Genomic DNA, 22,749 nt, shown 5'->3' with positions numbered 1-22,749 from the left:
TCCACTTCATTAGCCAGAGGCTACATATCTGGGCACTATGTGATATAGAAATGAAGAATAAGTAACTGTGCCCCATCTGAACATCTTATGCTGTTCATCCAAAAACTGTGTCTTTTGTTGAAGGGAAACACAGATGGCCTGGAGTGGAGTCAGGACATCTTCTTTCACACAAGCACTGTGAACTGCTCAAATGTACCAGGGTGCTTAACTTCAGAAACAAGACAACAGGGAAAAAATACCATGAGGGAGGGACCAATGTCAAAGCAGAGTTGCTGGATTTTGTGCCTATCAGGTGAAAAGGCCAAAGCCAACTGGATTCATGATTCAAATGTTCTCTTCTATTTTTACTGCTAACATCACTTTCTCCAGCAACATCTCTGTTGTGTAGGGCCACATCCTATGGTACCATCTCTATCATCTCTATGGAAGGCTGAAGGAGTAGGATTGTTCCAGAGGATGAAGGATGCTCTCAGGGTACCTGCCTACATCCTGGGACTGGAGGACAGTGCGTTACTGGTTTCTCTGTTGAGGAGCTGCAGCTCTGAGCTCACATGGTCTCCCACTGCCATGCTGTCCTCAGCTTCCCCCGGCATACCACGGGAAAAGGCTCAATAGGTGACAACTCTACTGAAAAACACTGGAAATGTGATGTCTCTAGAGCCCTGTTTCTACCTCTGTAAATGTGGGCAATATCTAGGAAGGTATCAAGACAAATGGAATATTATACTTGGTTATGTGTATGCTACACTCAACCCATACCAGCACTTCCTAATGGGATGAGATGCATCTCTGCTCTGCCTTTCTGGAGAAAGATTATCATCACAAGGAGTGGAGGAAACCCTCTCTTTCTGGGAAGAGGGCAATAACATAAAAACATTAGGCATAAACAGTGAAAATCAAAGAAAGAAGACAAGTAACTTTGACTTCAGCTTCTGTTGACAGGCTCTCAGGTCTGATTGCCTAGATCTCAGTGACTAAAAATGACTCAAGACCACATCCTCTGTGCAAACTCTGTGGTATCCTGTGCTGAGAGCTAATTTAGAATATGAGACTGTTAAAGACTAAGAGGTTTGTCTATGATGGTGCAGTGATGACAATTCATGTTGTGTAAGAATTGCGTGCTAGCAACGAGTGTGCAGCTACCAAATGAATTCTGTAGACTTAGTCATAAAGTTTAAAGCTAGCCTGATTCAGTATCTGAAAAGCAGAGTGTTTGTTTGAAAGCTGAAAGACAAATTGCTTGGACAGGAGGCCTGATGCTTTTGAGCCTTAAGAGTCCTGTTTTCAACTCTTCTGACTAAACAGTTACTTTTCACTTGAAGTGGAATCTCATGCTCATCATTTGCTAAAATGATTCCAGGTACTGCAAGAAGAAATTCAAACACACTACAAAAATCATAAATCACAATAGGTGGCAAGTCTATCAAAATGGAAAAAAAAGATCTTAAATATTTTTGTGGTTTTGATTGACAGTTGGACCCCGACCATGTTACAGTTTTTCACTCTGCTTTAACAAGGACAAGGAATGAAATCTGCCCACTGACTCGGTTACAATTTCAAGGAAAGGGCACAGATTCACAGTTAAGACAACTCTCATTTCAGGCTCAGCAAAGCTTTAGTCTTTTTGCAGAGATCTTACTGATATTTTTCATTTTGTGTCCTTGCCTTTTAGGATTATTTGGAAACCGCCCTCTGGTTTATTCTTGTCTTCTCTTCCTCTGCATCTCCGAGTGCAGAAGTTTTGTCTTGTGAACAGAATGTCTTCAGTGTAGCTAAAGAGCACTTGGGGCTCCGTTCCTCTTTTAAGGAGGCTGTAACATCAGTAACACATCTTCTACATTTGAGAGAAAAGCTTGTAAGAGAAGAGCATTAGCTAGAAAAAGATGCTAAGCTTATTTAAAGGTAATCTTGATCTATAATTAGGCTGTGCCCAACTGCAGCGGAGGAGGTCCCTGAAGGGTAATGTAATATCTCCATGGAAGAAGAGTAGAAATAAAATCATCATGCCAGTCCAAAGAGCAGATAAAATATAGAATAAAAATTTTAGAGGCTGCTGCATTGAGCACTGGGCAAACTTGTGGCTGTGCAGACAGGTAATAATTTGTATTGATGCATTAGTTGATCTTTAGAAACTGGAAGGAAAATAGTAAGTTTCTTTGGAAAAATGCCACGAACTCGCTGTCTGGCTAGCCACCAAAGGTCATATTTTCCTCATTTTCACTCATGCTGGGCAGAGCTGAAGAAGGGCAGAACTGAAGAAGGGCAGGGTGAAACTCACTGGTTCCTGCAAGCAGCAGCCAAGGAGGGAGGTGGGATCACTGCAGGAGACCCTGCGCCCGCCCAGGAGCGCTGCCTCTTCCCTGGAGCCCGGAGCAGTCCTGGCCGGGGGCCTGGGAAGGGATGTCCCAGCTCAGGGTGGTCCCACCCAGAGTAGAGGTGGATGCCATGAGGGTGTCCCATTCCGGGCCCTGTGTCTCAGTGCAGCGCCAGCACGCAGCAATGCCCTCCTGCATGGCAGGCACTTAATGCAAAAGAGTGAAGAGTTTGGCCTGAAGTTCATGCTCTGCCTACGTAACCCAGAGGTGGCAACTCCTTCCTGCCTCCAGGGCTAGCAGGCGGATGTTCTTGGTTAGCAACAGGAATGAGCCAGGGATTTCACTCCCAGGAGGCATCTGGTGAACCAGCACAACCTAAACATTTGTCCTCATTCTGTAAAATAAGACTGTGGCACTGTGACTAAAATATGACTGTGGCAGAGTACTGCCTTACTCATCCATGCAGTATATTTTATTAGCAAACATTAAGGACTTAGTTGCAACTTCCATTTTAGCCTCATTAACTATTTAGTTTTACCCTAGGGTGCTTAAATAAAAAGGCACAACTAAACTATATTGCTGGTTTATTCCTGTTAGGCTGCAAGAAGGGCTCCATGACATCTCCCCCATCTCAGACTGCTGACAGCATATGGAGCCGAACAAATTTGGTAAAAACTGAGATTAACCAAAATACTAGAAAGGAGAAGACTAAAATTGTCCTGGACATTTTTTTTTCTTTCTGATTCAGCATATTACAAATTTCTGACCTTGTATCAGTTTCTGATTTTTGTAGGGATGGTGTTTACAAGAACCAATTGTAATTTGACCTACATATGCTTTCTTGATCTAAGAATAGCACATTCTAGGCTGCTTGCAGCTTGCCAGGACCGACAGCTGTTTGTGAGATCGCTATCAGACATACTTTAAAGGGTATTTTCCACTTAAGGAGATCTACATGATGCCTTTTTCCTTTTTTAGGTTTCACTTATTGGTGGAAAAAATATATTAATTTAAAAGTAATTGTGACCTAAAAATGGCTTTATAAAAATAAATCTGGAGGGGTTAGTAAAACAAGGGGTTATTCAGACAGAGAGATAACAAAGGAGGACAACTCTGTGTCTGTTCCTTTCTCAATTTTTATTTCTAGGGGCTCCTCTTGGAGATCTTCGATATCTCTTCAGAGATTCCCCATTCCCTTCTCCTGACACTGAATGCTGACCTGCCTACTTGGAAAGGCAAAAGTGACCATGTTTGTGTGAATCTGAGTCCATGCCCAGGCACATTTATATCTTCTCATTCTTACCACTCCATTCATACCATGCACACAACACTAGTAAAATACGGGATATTTCTAATATAGCCATGTGATGAGCCTGGGCTGGTCCCTGCCCTCCCTGCCTACCCTGCCCCACTTACAAGGGGCAGCTGACCCTCCTGCTTGCTCCAGGAGGGCAGGATGGTGCTTGTGCCGCAGTGCAGCAGGAGGCAGGTCCTGGCCACCCCTCTGGGCTGGGCAGTGCCGGTGCCAGGCATTCGTCCATGGCTGGACCCAAAGGGCCTCGCACGGTGCTGTAACTCTGGAGGAACCTGCTCCTCTGCTCTCCTCCTGACAGGAACTGGTGCTTCCCGCTCATGCCTGCCCTCTCCTTGGAAACTCTTAATCCACCATTCTTCCAGCGTATAAACACTGGCAACTTAGCTCCAGCTGCCATCATCGCAGGTTGCATAAGGCCCTAATTTCACACCTGTCTTTCCATAATCGGTTTTTGGCATTAGGGGCTGGTGCCCACCAAAAGCAATCCCAACCCCTGGGCAGGAGCCCATGTTGTGGGTCCATCCCTGTCCTGAGCACCTTCGTCTTGCTGGTGCAGGTCAGCCTGGCCTCGACCTGGGGACAGCATCCCAGACACGAGGGGCACAGGCGGCTCCAGCCCCCAAGTAGTCGATGCCGGCAGCCCCGAGGACGCCCCAGCTGCACGTGGGGCAGCAGAGCAGAAGCGCCAGCTGGAGACTAATCTCCCAGAGGATTTATCAACGGGATTTGCAAGGTGCAGAGAGCCACCTGCGAGTGCTAAGCTGCGGGGTTCACAGCAGGGCCAGGAGCCCGGGCAAGGCCACAGCGACAGGCGCGTGCTCGCCGGGCATCGGAGTCCTCTGCAGCAGGCCCTGCCATCGCATCTCCTCCCCAGAGCATGACGAGCAGCTGCTGAACACTAATTATTTCATAAATTACCTCACACCAGAGAGTCTGACAGACCTTTGGGAGAAAACAGGCCCAGCTATGGAAAATCCTGAGGGTCTTTTTTTCCCCAAGGATGACTGGGATGTAGCAGAAAGACTGTGTTGGCTCTTTGCTGCATGCATGAGGAGAAGACACCGGCTGTGCCCTGCACTTTGGAGGGACTGGAAGCTGGAAGCTTCCCTGGCTTCTTTGCCAGGGACATGTAACTACATGGATCCTGTGATTAGTGCTGGTCCTTGGGAACCATTTTCCTGGTCCCTGAGGATGCTCAGGAATAGGCATAGCAGGGAGAGACAAATGGGGCCCGCAGGTAGAAGCTGGAGTTGGGGGTCCCCTGGCCTTCCTTATTCCTTGTACTGCTGTTGTGGAGACTAGACCTGGCCAGGCAGAAGTCCTGGTAGGCTCTGGCCAAAAACATCCTGACTGGGAGGAAGAAACTTAAATCATTTAAGGTCTATGTTCTCTCCTTTGAAATATTCTTTTTCTGATAGTCTTTGAAATATTGGCAAGCATGGGAGGCTGTATTTTAAAACATGAAAGACTCATCAGCATAATGTGATGCTTATTAATGTGATATTTATTTGCATTAAACCAGTGATATTTATTAATCCTCATCATTCCTAATGGGCATGTTCTGCAGAAACACATTTTGGTCCATCATTCTTTGCTACTTGATTGCTATTACTAAGTCCTATGGCTTCTTGATTTGTTGTTTTTATATGTCACAGATCACTTGAATCACACATGATTGTCACCTTCCTGACTGAGCATTGTAGATTTCATAAACATGCATCCCCTTACCTCTTCAAAAAGGACATGCAGATAAGCTCGGATTTTTAACAGTTATCTCTTATTTATAAGTCTCTTAATCATTTATCATATAAGGGTTCTTCACGACACCCCAAAACCAATTTCAAAAATGTGTTCTCCCAAAGACTTTCTTTTCATCCTTGTATTTTATTTGTGCAATAGTTGTTCAAATACCAGTATATGGAAATTTAATGGATTCTCCTTCTGTTCAGTGATTTTGGGGATGTGTGAAGTGAGAACAGGTGCAGGTACATTCCCAAGTCTTGAGTAAAGGTGCTGTCAGAGCAGCAGGCAACAAGGACCTACAGATAAGCAGCAAGAAGGGACACCCCCAAAACTGAAAAAATATCTCTACTGCTTTTCACACACCAGGATTGACCTGGCTAGAAGATACGCTGGCCCCAGAACAAACAGAGCAGACCCAGGATGACAAAGGGAGGGAGAATCAGATCATTTATCTTTAGACTGCAGCACTGGGCAGCATGGGAACCAGAGCAATATTACACAGAATGGATGTCCCTCATACACTCCATGAAAATAAAGACCTCTGAGTTAAAAAAATATCCTTGGAAGGGACACAGCCTGAGGTATATCAGAATGTGAACTCCTCAATTATATTTTGCTCTGAGTGTCTTGTCTTTCTTGAAAACAAAAAGGAAGCCCTTAAAAGGAAAATTCTTGCACTGTTTTTTTTATTATTAGTGTTTTGTTTTGTTTTGCTTTGTTAGCAATTAATATGGAGCTCAGTGAATGGAAAGAAGCTAGAAAATGAAGAAAATACTTCATAGAATTGCATTATGCAAATTGCTTTAATAGAAAAGTCTGCTTGCTTTATTAGAACCCATACTGCCTGCTCTACATTCATGTTTTTAACGAGGCTGATTGCTTTGCTTCTGTGATTTATAGGAAAGGAAGAGGTGCACACAGTTGCACAGAATTGTAATTCACAATCTCAAGGTTTGCAGCAGCTCAGCTGAGTCACAGTCAAGACAACTCCCTTCCCTGCCTTTGCCTGATGAGACCGAGAGGCAATTGTTTCTTCTTGGAAGGCTGATCTTCCAGCCAGGGAAGGCTCCCTTTTTTCAGCCAGGCACTATCTCACAAGATAAGAACAAGCCAGATCTACATGGACTTCTCTTCACTACACGGTAGCAGTACTGGACTTAAACATTTGGCCTTTCATGGTAAGGTTCTCTGGAGCAAATTCACACATGCAGTAAAATTACTGTATACCTGTACATGGTGAACATTGAATAAAAATGGAGCTGCCATTTCCCGTCCCTGTCTGTATTGGCAAAGATAGTTTTTACTTGTGAATTAAGGGACATAATCTACTCCAGAACACATTCTTGGGTGTTTATTTGCCAAAAGAGTGGTATTTGTTTTGCCTTGTAAGACAAAATTATTTGAGAACTAACATCCTCCATTAAACTAAAAGCAAGACTTCCACATTATCCCCATTCTCCAAGCCATACTGAATGAGTATGCCCAAGGAGTGGATGATACCCCAGAGGGCTGTGCTGCCATTCAGAGGGACATGGACAGGCTGGAGAGATGGGCAGAAAGAACCTCATGAAGTTCAGCAAGGACAAGTGCAAGGTCCTGCCCGTAAAAAAGAACAACCCCAGGCACAAGGAGAGGCTGGGAGTGACATGCTGGAGGGCAGCTTTGCGGAGAAGGACCTGGAGTCCTGGAGAACAAGAAGTTGGCCATGAGCCAGCAATGTGCCCTTGTGACCAAGGCAGCCAATGGTAGTCTGAGATGCATGAGGAAGAGCATTGCCAGCAGGTCGAGGGAGGTGATCCTGCCCCTCTACTCAGCCCTGGTGAGGCCACACCTGGAGTGCTGTGTCCAGTGCTGGGCTCCAAGAGAGACATGAAGCTACAGGAATGAGTCCTACAGATGGCAACAAGCTTGATTAAGGGACTGGAGAATCTCTCTTACATGGAAAGACTGAGAGAGCTGGGCCTGATTAGCCTGAAGAAGAGAAAACTCAGGAGTGAGATTATCAATGTGCATAAGTACCTGAAGGGAGTGTGTAGAAAGGAGCCAGGCTCTTCTCAGCGGTGCCCAGTGACAGGGCAACAGGAAATGAACACAATCTAAAATGCAGGATGTTCCATCTGAGCACGAGGAAAAACTTGTTTATTATGAGGGTAATAGAGCACTGGAACAGATTTATCAGAGAGGTAGTGGAATCTCCATCCTTGGAGACATTCAAAAACCGTCCAGACAGAGTCCTGGGCAACACACTCCAGGCAACCCTGCTTGAGCAGAGGGGATAGACTGGATCATCTCCAGAGGTCCTTTTTAACCTCAAACACTCTGTGATACAAAGTAGACATTGCTAGAAGAGCAGGTTCTCAGTTTGGAAGATGAAGAAAACCTTCAGATTAACAAGTCCAGACGTCTGCTCTCACAGGCACCTACATCTCCTTCTCCTGCTGAGGAAGGGTTCCGGGCGGGCCTTCAAGCAAATTATAGTAGTATACAATTGGATTTGGAGCTTGGTTTTATTTTTCCTCTTGTTCTGATTTCAAAACTCCAAATTCAAAGTTGTGGAATTACTAAGAATTCATGCACATATAGGGAAAATTCAGGGGTCCTGAGTGATGTGATGTTTTAGCAAAAACCCATGGAAGGTCTAAGGAGAGGAAATAGGAGTTGTGATTCAATGGCCAGCTTCAAATATTTAAAAATCATAAGTCAGATCCCCCCAAATCCAAACCAATAGTTTTCTTTAAATAACAGAAAATATGAGGCTCTTTTGACATCAGTCATTATTATTCCTCTGGGTCATGTTTTCCCTGCAATCATAAGGGCAAAAATCTTACTTTTTTAAAAAGATAAGACCCTCATCTTAGATATCCAAGATCTCTCTATGTACCTGATAATATCTAAAGAATTAGTAACATAAATAACTATTTCAATCTCTAAATGCTAAAGGAATTTGTCTCTAAATAGTGTTTTGCTTTCAAAGTACATTGAGACGGTTCCTATGCTTTTGAAACACGGAACTTTAGTAAGTGATGGGTTTCTTGCCTTTTCTTTCCTCCAGAGCTTTTTTTTTGTCTCAGTTTTGTGTAGAGAATAATTTTCTTTCTAGAGGCAGGGTGATAACATCTTTGCAAGTAGGTCCAGCACCTTTCTCTTTTTTTCTCTCTCCCTTTTTTTTTTCTTCCCTTCTGAAATGCTTTAGATTATGAGATATTTTCCAGTTTAAAATTTCCAGGGAAGGAAATTTCTTCAGAAGTGTCCTTTGAGTCAAAGATAAAAGTGATGCCCAGCAGGGGTAGACTAGCATTAGTCAAAGAAAAGATGAACTCTCAGCAGAAACTGTAAAATTCACTCCCCTTGGTTCAGATACTGTACAACAGCACAGCATTCACTATCCTTAATGTGGATTTTTTTTTTCCATTTACCTGTACTGGTAAATGTGCAATAAAATTACCTGTGAATCTGTCATTTTATCTAAATTATGCTGTAATTATGATGTTCACTCTGAGAACAGGACTGAGGACACCAACCTTATCCCATTGCGATCCATGTGCCATCAAAAGATGGCAGATGACACATATTTACACTCCTGCAGCAGGTGAAGGGCATCAAGATCATGGAAGTTGCTCCTGCAACTCCAGAAGCATTAACAAAGAGCTTCCCTTCCCCTTTAATATCTGAGTTTGGAAGCTCAAATGACTCTCCCAAGCTACCCAACAGCACCGTGGCAGCGCTGAGTCTCCTGGCTCCATCTCTAGGGTCCCAGATATGGGTAAGGCCTCCAAAAAAATAGGATTTCTCAAGGCAATTTCATTGCATTATCTGAGAAGCTGTAGTAAAGTAAATTATTTCCATGCTTTTTAAGTACCTCACATTAATGCACCTCAATTATTTCCTTATTGCAGACAGTAACCCAATAAGCCTGCGCTGACTTCTGCAGACATAAACAGCAACCAAATAGTACCATAACCCCAGTAAAAGTGTAAAGTGCCTTTAATACGCTTCTTCTAAGTTAACTAAATGTTGCTGATGTTCTCTAATAAATAAAAGCCATATAAACTGTTCCCAGGGGCACAATACTGCTCAATGAGAAATGTATCTCAAGGCAACTCATTTACAGTGAAGTTTTAGATAAAGAATACACTGAAGCATCACCATAAATAATTAAACATCTTTTTTAAAATATTAATGTGGTTTGTTGACAGCTTCTGTTTCGCTTATAGCGTTTCAAAGATGTTGACTGTAGGCAAGTATAGATCTCGATGAAAAAAAGCTTTGAAAATCATCTAACACCATTGCAGTTGAAAGTATTTCTCCAGACAGGGTCTTCTAACTGAAGTGTGCTGTCTCTAAGGCAGCGCTCCTAAGGAGAAAGATCTAAAGATCAAAACCAAGCATGGCAACCTGGTAAAATCCCTGCAAACAAATCTAGTTGGAGTTTGACCAGATCTCGTTAGCCAATTACAAATAACAGAATTTTAACTCCGTAAGGTCATCTCTAGAAATATGCTACTCTAGATAGACGGTCTGAAGCAAATGATATTTTGCAGATTGGCTAAACAATGTCTCCCAACATTGTGGATGTCTTCTTTTTTTTTTTCCTGCCATTAATTATGGTGACATTATTTCCAGACTAGCAAATATGAATGGTAGCTATTCAAGGCATTTCAGTGCTGAGAAATCAGAGAACAACTATAATATATTCTCCTTATTATATTTCTCCTCATTTAGGAAGAGCTCATCAGTACCAAGGTTGATGGCATTAACGAATGAGTACTACCCCAGTTGCTGGAGCCAATCATCATGTTACAGATAAATAGGACTCAGGGGAATATGACAAAGCTTTTCTAATTATTTTTCTGCATGGAAACATTCAAGGTTTCTAGTTAACTGATGGCGGGGAGCAGAGAGGAACCTTCAATGTTCCTGTCCCAGTCTTCCACAAAGCAGAGGGCACAAATGCCATAGCTGTCGTGCCAGCTTCATGGTTAAATACCTGTCAAAACTTGCTCTTCTAAGGATGACCCTGCTTGGCCAAGAGCAGATTCTGTTGTGAGTCATATGCCCTCTGCTCTCAACAACTGCTCCAAATTGATCCATTGCTAATATTTCTGTGCTGTTAGTTGATAGCAGCTCGGTAACAGCAAGTGTCTCAGCAGCTTGCACTGAATGCTAGGTATTTCATTCCAGAAAAAAAAATAAAAATAAAAATAAAAATAAAAAGGAGGTTAATATTAAAAGAAACTGAGAAAATTAAGATGTACAAAATCAGGGATACCTACTTTAGGCTGGCAACTGTCAACTTATAAATAGAGTCCTAGATGTGGAAAATCACCCCCCACTTCACTGCCGTTGTGCCAACACAATAAAATAGCCATTTACAAAATGTCAGGATTAAATTGCCTCCTGTCATTTGCTGTCTACCTGACGATGAGCGCTGCTAATTTGTGGTACCGACTGCAGGAGTCTATTGTTTGTGTTGTTATCTGCTGAGCACAGATTCCAGCACTGAACATAAACACAGGGCTTTGGTGCTCTAGAGCTTATGCGCACTGGTGTTTATGTTAAATGAGTTCACATAAGTACTAGCATAAATGGTCAAGTTCATTATTCCCTCCAAGGAACATGTCCCAGTTTCAAAATCAGAAGGAAGCCTTTCCAGTAACTCAAGGGGTTTCCCCGTCAGACACATAGAGTAATGTTTGGCTGGAGAGCTGTCATTGTAACATGACCTATATTTGTTTAGGTGATCTCAAAATAAAAATAATGTTGAATGTCACTGGTAAATCGTGAAGCACTGTGTTGCAGATAAAGTCAAAATACATTTTAAAGGAAAATGAATTAAAAGAGTGAGTAGATAAGACTGAAAAGTTAGGTCCTAGAGCAGCAATGTGATTTGCTGGAGCATGTTTTGCAATGACAAAGCAGGAACACTGGTGTTCGAGGGGATCAGTGGTTCTCTCCAAGGTCCAGCACTCTGCAAGTGCCTCAGACCCTGGATGAAGGAAACATCTACCTTGTCAGCATGTACTTTGTTTTGTGCTAATAACGCAAAGCCAACATTGTGAAAATGATTGAGTGCCATTTTCAAATGGGGCATAGCTTTTTCTTGAACTGTTGGCCCACCTTCTAGAAAGGGCACTTTCAAAACTACCAGAGTACTTTCAATATACTTTGCTATAAAGCCATTATTTTAGATTATCTGAGCAACTTAGCATCAAAAAGTCACTGCATGATCAAAGCATTGGAATATTTTCCCTTTTTGCTTGAAATTGCTTGAAAGTGAAATTATTAACTATTAGAATAAAAAATCAGCACTGTATGTTTTTACAACATTATACTCTCATTAATTAATTTCTAACTGAACACTTGCCAGATCAGCTTACTACTGAAATAGAAATCACACTACATAGAAGCCTAAGTGGATGGAGAGAAGCCCCACAAGGAGACATCGTTTATATCTTGGTGTTGTGCCAGTTCAAAAGTTGCCACTAGCTGGGCAGATGTAGAAATGCATGAACTCGCACTAATGCAGTTATGAGGCCTTGCTGGCACAGTGCTTTTTCTTACTGTAAGTGTCAGAACATACACACGAGTGTTTTTATTTAAGAAGGTTTTTTTAATCACTCATCCCATTTCTGACACAAGCAGAAACGAGATGGCCAGGTTCTCAGCAGCAACGCCACGATGTCAGCAAGCCCTCAGGTCTCATTGTGCAGAGCACTTATATCCCAGGCCAGCTTGACTAGCTATTGCTCAGGTGACCTAGCTGACCTGCTTCCAGTACATGCTCTTCACCACCAGCCTGCATTTGGTGGCCCTCAGCAGCCCAGGAGGGCAGGCAACACGCTGGTGGTAGGAACCATGCCAGGACCCGGGCCACCAGGGCTGCCCGTGCTGTATCACAGCTGCACTGACACTGCTCATGCTGATCAGGCTGAGCTGAAATTACCATGTACAAGTCCCTCATTTCCATTTCAGCCAACAGCAGTCAATATGACCAGGAATATGACCACGGATTATGCAACAGAAATATCCGCAGAACAGTCCTTTCCTGGGACATGTTAGTTTGTCACTGTCATCTGTTCCTCTTTCATCTTCTTTTTTTTTAAGGGAAGCGTGTAAAGGATTTCATCACAAAGCAGCACTATCCTGCACTAATCTTCAAGACCGTGACAAGTCTTGGTTTAGGTACATGTCAGTACCTGAAGGACATAGATCCAACAACTTTACCTGGAAGATGTGGTTGCAAGGCCCAGGAGTTGCTTCAGGTTGATCCAGTAATGAGTAACTTAACCTGCTGCATACCTTCATTATAATCAAAAGTAAATTCCTGTGCTTGTTGATCCATCTCTTATATTAACTGAATGGCAATTAAATTACTGGGAACAAATTGAAACAGTCCCTGCGGAAACTTCGTAACACTACTAGCTAATTAAAAAGCTAAATACAGGTCCTCTTTAAAATAATTCTAATTCAGTTTACTACAAATGTGTCTTTAAGTTCTTTCTGATAGCAGCCTTAAAATACTACTAGCAGGCTCCTCTGCAGAAAGAAATGGCAGCAGTTCTTCATACTCTCTTCTTTCAGTACTGAGATGAAAGGTTCTTTGCAAAAGTGTTGCTGCCTCTCAGTAGGACATAACCCTAGTAGCACAGTCTTAAGGTTAACTGCTTGGGTTGTGACATTTGTCTTTTGAAATGTCTTTCATTTTTGGATACATCATTCCCTTCTCTTGATGCATGGGCTTTTTTTTTACCTCAGCAGTCATTCAAAGACTGCAAAGGAAGTGTAGATGGGAGGCAACAGACTCCCTCAAGTTACAGGCAACACTGAAAGCCTCTATTGAAAAGCCAGATGGGTATTTGATACATCTTTTTACTACAAAAATGTTTTATTACTAGTAGTGATAATAGCTCACTAGAGACTTCAGTGTGACTTGTTAGTTTCTCTGGCTGACATAGCTCCTCCTCGTACAAGATACTGCCGTGCATTGTGGTGCACAACACAGAATTTGCAGAGCAGCATTAAGGGATGAAGAGGATGTGCTCTGCAAATATGCTGTCCGTCCTCTGACAATGATGGCCTCGATGAAAGAAGATGGGACCCAGACAGGCACATGGGGTTGACATTTAAGAGATTGTCATCACACCAGTATTTAATTTCATTTGCACTGAAGCTTGTCAGTGTTTGTTCCAGCATGAAATATGTGCACGTTCCTGGCACCCAAATGATTAATTGCAGAAACTCCAGAGCAGAAGGATGGAAACGACACTGAGAAGGCATTCAGACTGTGGGTGGGGTGGGATTGATGTATTCCCCCAGGTCTCGTCCAGAAACAGTGAATGTGCCGCACATCCAGATGCAGGAGAGGGGAAGCACTACTGAGTCCTCCCCATGATGCAGTTACCTCCTAGCAGAGGTTTCCCTGGATGAAACACAGCAAATGAAAAAGGTTGGCACATCGTGGCCCCAGACATATGTGAGGATGGCACAGAGCAGCAGCTCCTCCTAGAAGGCAGGATGCATGAGGCCTCTGTTTTAAGGAGGGAAGAGACTTGAACTGCAGGGGCACGAGTTGTGTCATGCACCTGCCTTCAGCGCCTGTCAACATCCTCTTTTACTTACCAGTATAAAAACGGCCAACTGGTTCTGAATGTCTTAGTTTTGATTTCTTGGCCCTGCTGTCCTGATAAAATATGATTTCACTCCTAGGTTGTCTTTTTGGAGTGACTCACTAGTTTCCTCCAAAACAGAACTGGCAACACAGTTCCTGGCAAGGGCCACTGCACACAGGCAGTGTGGTCAAGGCTGGGCCCCCTCTGCCCTCAGCAGTCCTCCAGCACTCGCCTAGAAGTCTTTTCCCATCAAACAGACCCTTGTGTCACACACCAGGGCCTGTAAAAAGCATCCACAGTTTCAACATATAAAATTATTTTTCTGATGGATTGAAACACAGCCTTCACATTTCTTTTCAAAGTCTCTAATGTAAAGAAAAGGCCAAATAATAATCAAAATCCTAGAGTCACTATGAAATTCCATAAAAAGCTTTTCACTTCTCCAACTTTGGTTGATGTTCAAGAAAATGCAAGGACACTTTGCCATTCCCTCTCCCATCACCCTGAATTTGGAAGGGCTCCATTTACACAGAGCTTCCCTTTGTGCTGTTCTCAGAAACCAGAATGCGAGCACATGCCTAATTACATGACATTTGCACAGTTCCTCAGGAAAAAAAAACACAAGCACAGCAAGGCTCTGTGTGAGGAAACACACCTTGAAGGAGATGTTTCTCTTTCCTCCTTCTTTCTGGTAGACCAACTTTGACAAAGAAGCCGATTGATTTTTCTTGCACATTGCAAGAAAAGCAGAGAAACACATTTATAGCAGGCAGAATAGAAAAAAAAAAAAAGGAAAGAAAATCTGAGGTGGAGGTTACATTTGGTGGGTTTCTGGTGTTTGCCAGGACGCTTTGCATAGTGAACTTGGGATTCCCTCTCTCTGAAGGAGCAAAACTCCAGCTGAGATTGACCCTGCGGGCACCTGAGCTAAGGAGGGCCAAGGCGCAAACTCAAGCAGCGTCTGCAGCCAGGGCACTGCTAAATTGCTAGCCTGGCTCCTGGTGCTATTTTGGCTCAGGCAGAGGAGCACATTCCCAAATGTGACTGGGACAGTTTCAGTGCACCTACCCTGCTGGGCATAAAGCTCTTCAGTGATGTGGGTATGAGCCCTGCTGTGCCATTTGGCCTAGCGGCCAGAATCCAGTCTATTTACCAGGGAAGACACAGCCACCAGGGTTGCCCATGATCCAGCTTGGGGAGAATGTCTCTTGTAGCATTTTGTGCCCTGAACTGGTGTCTCCCAGACAGAAGCCAGTCTGCCCGCTTACAGGGCAGCACGGCGTTTGGCTGGTCCATGAGATCCCTTTGGCAACAAACACAGAGCATCCCCTTGGGGACAGGAAAGGTGGACACGGAGCACAGCAGCCCCCTGGACAGGTGACCAGAGAAAGGGACCCCTTGGACACCCAGCGAGGGCCACCAGCCCGTGCAGCAGCGGCACCTGCATGTTGTGTTCCTGTGCAAAAAGAACAACCGTGAGCACGAGCTTCCCTCCAAGTGACTCATTCACATTAAGGAAAACAGCCAGAATAAATGCAAACTGTCCCCAACAGAGCACAGCGTGTGCCACCATTCACAGCTCCGTACAAGCACGGATGAGATGGCATCTCCTCTCTGCACACATGAAATCCACTGGCAGCCCTCTGATTACATCAAGATAACACAGACATTTGCCATATCAGCCCCAACCAGACTAATGCTGCAGGTAGACAGGAATCATAACTTTGTGCTTGCTGATTCCTGTTTGACTAAATTCATCACCTGCCTATCGCATTAACACGGCATGCACATTTGTGCTGTAACTGTATTCCAACCATCCGAATGCTCCCCTTCATTTAGTCATGCTACTTTAGTTTTGCTGTGAGATATAAATCACTCTTGCTCTCAGGAAACAAATTAATTTACAGATGTTGCAAGAGATAGGATTACCCAGTAGGATTTTTTTTAACGTATGCAAGGAATAAAATTTATTAAATGAAAACGATTCCTTCAGGGAAGTCCAAAAGGCACTTACACTAATGGCAGGGGAAGATTAAAGATTTTTAGCTTCATGTAGCATCACAGTCTTCTTGCAATTGATTTGGAGGAACTTCGCTGTGAATAATGCGGCAAAGCAAGAACCAGAATCATTCTGCCTGTGTCTGCTTTTTAAGCACTCACTGATTTTTCTAGGGCATAAATATTATGCACATATAGATAAGATCATCAGAACATGAAACAGTAGTTTTCTGAAGCTGGTTGCGTCTTTCCACTCAGGGCAAACTTTTCAATTACTTTGAATTGTTTTTACTTAATTTTTTGGCCTATTTTTCTAATTATGAGGTGTTTTCCTGGCTCAAGAGTTTGAGACCGAAACCTAAAATGTTCCCTACTTTATTATAAATATTGATGTGTGGGTGATTGATTTATTAAAAAAATAATAATCAGCTAAAACAAAACCATTATCTTCCAAACTACTGTAAAGCATCCATACTCTTGGGCAGTCCCATTCCTGCTAATTCATCCTGTTTCATACCATCCTGTCAGTCATGCATTGGCTGAATTAATTTTGTGTGTTTTGTAATCTGCACTTTTGTTTATCAGAGTGCTCTGTTCTAAACATAGTAATTAGATACAGTGTCATAGTTGGAGCAGAGAAGCAGCAACCTGACTGCTACAGCATCAAGAATATTCCTTAAGAACTGCAATGGCCTTTGCTAGCTGCTATTTACATAAACTTCCCATGACATGTCAGTCTGGAGGTATTGCACTGTCTCCAGTCTTCTTAGATCCAAAAATAAGCTTTTGTATTTATGTAAAAACATACTGTCATTCTTAAATAAACATAAAAACTTCATTTTGTACAATAATAATATATCTTATACTTTTTATAAACAAAGTATGCCTTCTTTGGAAGTTGTTCATAATGTGATTTCAATAGTCATTGCTTGCTTTTTCACATGTTTGAACGCTCGGATTCTGATATGAGAACAAAATACATTTTTGTTACACTTAGCTACATCCAGATTTTTTAAGTTTCACGGACATGCTAAGTACATCTATTATTTTGTTATAAGGTTGCAAAAAAAATTTAAAAATTCCAACCAACAGACATTGGTCATGGCACTACCAGCCTGGAGACAAGCTAGTAAAATCAAGTTTATTTAAAATGTAATGATGTCATGGGCTTGCATTCAATCATACTGACTCCAGGCCATTCATTTCAGATGAGTATATCACAACTGTTCCCAATTGGTAACTTAATAAAAATACCTCAGTCTCAAAGGGCATGGGAACCTGCTCTTGGAGGCTGTTTAATCCAAGAGCACTCTGGTCTTAGCTCTTTAAATGAGCAGGAGGCAACTCATGGAAAGATTTGGTTCTCTTGCTTCCAGAACAGATGAATCCAATACCCCTTCAGGAACATAATATTGAACTTCGTAAGATGCTACAACTTAACCAAAATTTACAGATTTGATTCAGACCAATTTGGTTCAATACTTTGACATGTATTATGCAGGAAATTAGATTTTTTCTTCTGGTTTCTCTCTATAAAATCTATAACTTGTAGTCTTTAATGTGCTTGTAGGAACAAAAAACTAAATTGCGGGTAAAGAGAAGTGATAGATGCACACATTTCATTGAAATCTTGTTGAACCTGCCATGGCCTTCCTTTAGCTGCTGAGCAAATCTTTCTCTGCCTATTTCATCTCTTTCCTAAATTGTAAATCTTCAGATTCCTTGGTACTGACAGTGTACTTGGCCGGTGAGCTTGGCTGGACCCACTAGATCCACCAAAAACTTAAATTACCAAAACAAGAACTCTCAATAAAGAGATATTGATATATCCAATTAAGAGCTGAATTGCTTCTCCAGCTGCCTACCTCCTTTCAGAAGCCCAGATGAAGCCCAGGATCTCAACACCTCAGATGCAGTTTTCTGGATGAATGTAGTTTTAGGTACAGTCCCATTACAAGGAAAAAAATAATTAAGTTAAACACAAAAGGTTACAGCATCACAGCTCATCAGCTTCTCTCCAACTCAAGTGCTTTCATTTCCAAGAGGTTATGTAGGCATCATTTTGGCGAAAGACAAAGACAGATGCATGATTTTTCATTTACATTTTTAGGAGTCAGTGTCTGTTTTCTCTGAATTGTTCATAATCAATCATGAAGCTTGGTGCAGCTTTTCTCTATCAAACTTCCTTAAGCATTTACATTTTCAACTCCATGAAACATCCAACAATACATAATGTGTGAATGAATGGTGCTGACATGAACTGATATGCTTGTCCAAGACATCACATCATATAGAACTGATGGGACTTATGAATAAAGGTCAAAAATCTCAAAATAGCTAATGTCCAATAGCGTAGCTTCTTGGTCAAACTCTAATAATGTCATCATTCAATTACTGCTTCACTGTTTGTTTTCAAACACATCATGACATTCTGATGACAGATAATTTTCTGATGTCCTTCTAAGTAAACCTTGGAGGAAGGCAGCATGTCATACGTTTTTATTTGGATACTTGGGCCTAATGCATGTGACAGCTGGATTATTTTTTGAGTTAACTCCAATATTAAAAGGAAACTTGTTAAAGAATCTTCCCTGCAATTCTCTCAGAGGTGCCAGATGATCTGGCATATGTAATTCCTTAACTGAACATTTGTTTCCCCAGGAGCAGTAAATGTGTGTTATGCTCTGAAGGAATGTGTGTTTCTTAAAGAATCTCTACCTTTGACCTGTGGGCAGGCAATGTATGTGCATGGTACATTTATCCCCTAACTGGGAGCAGGCTAAGAGGGAAGAGCAGCCAGTGCCTTCAGGCATTACAGGGTAGGTTCAAGCAGCTGCTTTGTCATGGAGTTCCCATGGGCAATGGAGCAAGTTCAATCATTTTATTTTTCCTGTGAAATCTTAATTTCCCCACTGGGCACAAGGCTAGCCTTGAGGGACAGGGTTACACGCACTACAGTATGGGATCCACCTTCCCCATGTGCAGCACGCTTTCCTGCCCTGGTCAAGTCAAACTACGCTGTGGTGCCTTTTTGTGAAGCAAAGCACCTCTGTCTTGGCCCTTTTTCACCCAGGCAACTCCTACTGTGGGAAAGAGAAAGAAGGGTGAAGAAGAGAGGAAATCAGGAGGGGAGAAGTGTGGGGCTGGAGACAACCACCCTCCTGCGTGAAGGTCTTGGTCTCCCAGGGAGTCCCCAAAACCTAGCAAGCTTGCAAGGACTGAGAGCAGAGCCTTGCAGGAAGGGGACATCGGTGACCTGGAACCATTGGCAAAAGCGGAAGTAATCAATCTTATCCTTGCTGAAAGTTTAAAAGACTTCTCAGACATTCTTCATGGCACTAACACATATCACAGAGTCAGCTGCTACCAGCATTGCAAGAAAATTGCTTAGCCATGAGCTGTATGTAATCAACTCCCAGCCCATATCTATAAAACACCTAGATAGTGAACCCAGGCTGAAGAGTTACCTGAAGGTTAACCCTATTTACTAAGGGGAACAAGGTCTTTGTCTCACATTTTGTCAAGGAAGTTCATTTTAATATGTCCCAGGAGAAAGCAGGAACGAGTACATGAAAGATTAGGTAGCACTCCCATCCCACCACAGGGGAAATCTTCCAGCACACCTCAAACAAATGCAGGAAAAAGAGGACAAAAAGATAGGAAGATGCTACTTAATCACTTCTAAGTGATCAGTGTGATTGGCAAATGCTTTGATTTTTCTGTGGCCTGCAAACAAGGCAGCAGTCCAAAAAGACAGAAGAAATGATTAACAGAGCTTGGAAGATTTCAGCTCAGAATATAAACTCAGCTAAGGAGCTAAGCAGTCCCCGGAGAAGCGATGGGGAACACTCATAACCGCACACCTCCTGCAGCTTCATGGGCCTGCACTGTCGACATCGCTCTCCTCTCACCACGGCTCAGTGGAAGTCCTGCCTGGCCCCAACTCGTCTGAATCAGATTACGATCTGCTAATGTATTCATACCTTGAAATCCTTCAAACAAGAAATCCATAGTTGATGAGCTGTGCTGGCAATCTCATGTGTTTTACACAAATTTAATTTCTGTGGTCTCTGTATAGCATAAGGTTAGTTACTGCTTACACCTTCAAACCACTCCGTAAGCTGGTACTACATTTTGAAGATCAGCCAAAACCTGAATCAATACATGTTTCTATGTACTTTCAGATAAGAACTACAACATGTTACCACTGATTATATTAGTATTTTAGATAAAATATAATACTATCTCCCTAATGGAGCACTATACATGAGAGAGGACAGAATATCAAATATAAAATTAGGATGAATATGAATGTGGAAATACTAAGTTTAAAAATCCCACACACATTAAATTCATGCTGCAAACACAAAAATGTTTCAACTAGGTTGTTATCCCTTATTGTCACTACTATAGGCCAGGGATAAAGTAATCCAAATTCAAATAATCAAATATGTGTGTACTTCCCCCTTGCTTCTGCTGTGACAGAGTTACTGCTCTTCAAATGTAGCCTGAGCAAAAGGTGTTGATGGCTTTAAATAACACAAGAGCTTTGGTGAACCATTTGTGCAATAATCCCCCACAACAAAGAGTTATGAGTTGAAATACTCCACTTTATTTAATGATCTCTTAAAAAAATAACCCCTAACTCAGTTGACATTTTTGTCAGGAACACGCATTTTTTTTTATAATTAAGATTTAATCCTTACTTTAACTCAGCCGCATGAGGGGGAACACCTGCCATTCCACAAGCATGGATAGCTGTAGCATTCTCTGCCACAAACAGATATGCAACAGCCAGTGGTCATCTAATTTAACAAAATCATTGTCCAATAAAAGTAATAGAGCAGGTTAACATTTCAACAAGGTATACTTTTACTTTTTGGAGCAATAAACCTCATAAATTCTCCTCATGTTTTCCAATATGCACTCTGCCATTTTAATAGATTAATTAGCAAGAGTAACCCTATCCACAATTTAGTGAGCAATGCAAGGAAGACTGGCAAGTTGGGCCAAAAACATCCCAACTAGTGGAATGTGATTTCTGCCTCTCACACAGAAGTCTCACTAAAAAAAGAAATGCTTTGGGGTTAGTTAGGAGCTTTCTGAAAATACCTGCCAAACCCTCCCTAACCCACGGGCCCATCCTCAGTCGCAGCCCCGCGCTGGTCAAAGGCTCCGGTCGCCGGAGCGGGGCCGGTTCCCTGGCTGTTGCCACCCCAGGTTTGTGCATTGGGCAGAGGGAATGGTGCAGGGGGAAGGGACTGACCACAGGCAGGGGCCAACTGATGGACCTGGCCACGGTCTCCTTTTGGTCCTTTTTTTGGTACACAGGAAAACATACCCCGCTACTTTTCTTTTGATGGGACGCATCTGAAAGGATGTTCATCTGAAGGCAGCTTATCTTTTTTATGCTTACCAAGTGAACGCTTTCGCCTCCTTTGAACACAGCGAGAAAGTCTTGAGCGGCCCTTTCGGCAGCAGTTCTGATGCAGCCTTGTACCTTTTCTTCAGATGACGATTCGTGGAGTTGCTGTCCATGCACCGGGCCCTGTTACTGACATGTTCTTGCTGTCCAAGCATGCCTTCGTGCTGCTCTGCACCCACACCTGCGGGCACTGAAACACGGCCCTCCGCATCGCAAATACACAGCGGCTTTGGCAAACACCAGGGAGATACTGAAATGCCACCCAGTGACCACACAGAGGAAATGCTTCAGATTGGGCAACAAGTTTCACACGGGATTCACTTCACCCTGTACCTGCTGAATATTTATTTTGCTCTCTCTAATTAAAATCAGGTAAGATTTTTCCTTAATCATTTTGGTTCTATAACTTATAACAGAAGTGCACAAAAACAGTCTTTGTCACATGATCACCAGTATCCTCTGAAAAGATCAGTTTTACTCTGTATGGTAAGAAAATTTAATGATTAAAGGATTATTTGGTCAGTAAAATTCGTAAACATAACTTCGAATAATAAAAGAAATTCTAGCTTAAAAAAAACAAACAAAGGACCAACTCCTCATCTACTGAAGGCTTTATTCAGTGTCACTTAATAAAACTGAAATATGACGGCTTACACAAAAAAAAAATTCAAGAATGGTTTTACTGATGTCAAAACTGCAGCCATGTCAATTTTAATCATTTAGTATAACTATGAAAAAGAGAGGGAGGAAAACTGCCAATTAATCTAGTGAAAACACTTAGTATTTTCGAAAAGATCATTATTGTTGCAATGAAGATCAGCTAAGACTTTTTTTTTAATAAATGCCAATTTAATTAGAATCTTTATGCAGAAATGTCTCCCACTTGAAGACAATTTCACTGAGGAGTGAATATCAGTTCAATCCCTTTTGCCATCTCACCCAGAAGAAAAATATATTCAGCTCTTACTGGACGGTGTGGGGCTTGACTCTGTCTCCTCCACCTAGTAGGAATGCACCAAACAACAGGCTACTGAAATAAAAAGTAGAGGTTATGGAAATACATATTCAAACTTCCATTATTATCAAAACTGGAAATAAAACACTTGTTCTCTGTAGCAGCTCCCACTGCAACAACGACAGCAGCAATGGAAACAGACGGCCGCTGGGCTGGAATGTAAGAAGCAAATGCCTCCCATGGAGGAATAAAGTCCACCAGCAATTGAAAGGTACATGTGTGAGACGTGGCCCACAGACCACAGCAAGAAGCTGAGTGGTTTCCCAGCACTGACGTGTGGCAGCCACAGAGCACTCAAACAGCACTTTGTAGATTTAGGTCCCTAATGT

The 22,749-nt window shown here is 42.4% G+C and overlaps 1 protein-coding gene across 1 annotated transcript in view; it reads right to left on the bottom strand.

Moving 5' to 3' along the window:
* The window catches only part of SLN (sarcolipin), a 72,158-nt gene that overhangs the window by 21,992 nt on the left and 27,417 nt on the right, over window positions 1-22,749 (bottom strand). The gene's annotated exons all lie outside the window — the stretch shown is intronic.

This window comes from Tinamus guttatus, unplaced genomic scaffold (genome assembly GCF_059628265.1).
Source record: "Tinamus guttatus ecotype Peru unplaced genomic scaffold, ASM5962826v1 Tinamus_guttatus_pri_ptg000150l, whole genome shotgun sequence".
Taxonomy (NCBI): Eukaryota; Metazoa; Chordata; class Aves; order Tinamiformes; family Tinamidae; genus Tinamus; species Tinamus guttatus.
This window is presented reverse-complemented; position numbering and strand designations above follow the sequence as displayed.